We start from the raw sequence: 2500 nt of genomic DNA, 5'->3' as shown, positions 1-2500 counted from the left end.
TTAGAAACCAAATTATTCAAAACCGCCTCTGAACAATGCAAAGTCATCTTGAAAACAAAAGCACAAGTTGAATATATATTTTTACAACCTTGACAGGAAAACTACTGGAACATTTTTCATTTTTTAAAAGCGCCCATTTAGCCTTGTAGCTCATTGCTTAAAATGGCGCCTTCGTGGCATTCTGCGTTCAGTAGTAGTTACTGTAGGTAGGCCTACAGTAGCTACGTAGCTTTCGGTTGTTTATATTAAACCTTTTCCCACTAGTCTTCCGTTTTAGCTATCCAACTTCATTAAGTTTACCTTTCGTCAAGTGTTCTTCCCTTATTTAAATCCCATGGGCACAAACAGAGTGTACAATTGTTACCCACTATCAGATTAAACTATTTTAAGACTATAATTACGAACTCTAATAAACTGTACCATCATCAACAGTATTGGGCATGGCGAAACTTGTAATGGAAGTCACTACCGGACCATCAATGACATCGGGTAAAATACAGCAATAGAGGGCGGAGGCTTGGTAGCGGGACGCAGGGTGGCTGTTTCATGTTTCCATAGCCTGTGACTCTAAGCTACCGCCAGTACCCCATTTAGCATTTTAAAAAACATCTCTGGACTTTTAATCAAAACGGTAAAACATTAAGTATGTAAAGTGTCTTTAAGAAAATGACACCACACAAAGTTTGCAGTCAAATCTAAAACCATAATAGGTAAACTTACATTTAAAAAAAGCTTTTGCACAACTCCAAAATCTTTCGGACAACTTATAAAAGTGATAATTGGCAACTTTCTCTGAAATGCGTAAAGCCACCACACATAATGATTACCATGATTGGTGTATATGCGAAATTTCCCGCTTGTTACTTTTCCAACTATATTTTCATTTTTACTAGAAAACTCAAAGATGTTATTTTTATAATATCAAAGTTATCAATATCTGTAATAATTCCTTTTTTCATCAGTGTACCATTTGTAAACATCGGTCAACAAAAGTTGATACTAGCCTTAGTAACAATTACAATTGTTACGTACAGAGCTGTACCATTTGTTACGAATAAAACTCTTCAAGAAGGTATTTTAACAAATTACTCTTTGGAAATTTTTAAAAAACATTTACCCCTATTCATTTTGGAGATTAAGGTTAATAAACACTAGATACAAACTGCGTACAAATTTCCAGTAGTGTAAAAGAAAGACAACTCGTCAAACAAGTCTCTCTCTCTCTCTCACTCTCTCTCTTTCTCTTGTAACGGTGGATGGGGGATTTAAATGAGCCGCGCCAATGATCCACTATCTTGAAGAGAAATTGCACTACGCCTAGTGCAATGGGGACGCCTGCCCCTGTACAAGGTGCCATCTATTCCGTCATATACACACACAAACACACACGGTTGGTCTGCTGATGCCCAGCGATTGAGCAATGTCGCTTATTGAAACAATAGCTTTATGCAAGTTACTAATTGACGACCTTTAGGGATGAGGTGCTGTCCGTTCGCCGGTTTTCAAAATTACCTGAGCGCGTCAGTTGCCTTTTTCCGCCCATTTGTGACGTCATAAGATAGGAGACAAGATCAAGGAGATTTTTCCCTCGTTTCATGAGCGCATTTCCGAAATAGTTATGGAAGGCATTCAATTTTCTTTTTTCGTGTAATCTCCCAACAAGCATTAGATACTACATTTCATCAATCATGATTAATATCTGGATTCAAACTATTTCTCCTTGGCTTTTCATAGTATCAAAGTGAATTTTTCAATACGTTTCGTTGAGCCGTTGTTTGCAGAACGGAAACTACTGAAGGACGGGTGCAGAAGAGTTTTACTGAGTGTGCATGATTATTATACCAAGTTATCTTCCTTATTAATGAGCCTCACTGTGGTCAATTCACTTCATGCTTCGTGACCCGCCGCTGAAGCACCTCCGTGAACGCTGTCTGTTGGCTGTTGTCTAATTTATTTATATGAATACCGACTCGTGTTATTTAATGAACTGTGTATCAGTTTCTTTACATTCATAATGAAAAATGCATAAAAAATAAGCACATTTATAAGTTAGAATATTTTCTATGCAAATTAATTACTGAACGAGACAGTTTTGAATTTTCAAGAAACTAGAACAACCTGGTTATGAATATAAGGATTCGGATGATCAGCACACTGATCGTAGTAGGATACTGCATCATTAAAGATAACGACGGCAAAAACAAACACGAAGGAAAATATATAAGTTGTTTAAAATTAATACAAAAAAGAGAAATAGGCTATTAATATACATATATAAATGCAATAATTAAAAACACCGTTATAACTGTAAAATGCCATGTGTAATAAAATATAAATTACAATACAAAATATAATTTTGTTTCTGATATATTAATAAGTAGGCTCTTTGGTTACAAAATCTCCCTCTCCAGTAAAATAACCGGGAATCAGAATAATTCACTTAGGAATAGGTTACATCATTTTCGTTTTTTGCTCATTTCTATATTATTATTATGCCTTG

Source organism: Macrobrachium rosenbergii, chromosome 48 (assembly GCF_040412425.1).
Source record: "Macrobrachium rosenbergii isolate ZJJX-2024 chromosome 48, ASM4041242v1, whole genome shotgun sequence".
Taxonomy (NCBI): Eukaryota; Metazoa; Arthropoda; class Malacostraca; order Decapoda; family Palaemonidae; genus Macrobrachium; species Macrobrachium rosenbergii.
This window is presented reverse-complemented; position numbering follows the sequence as displayed.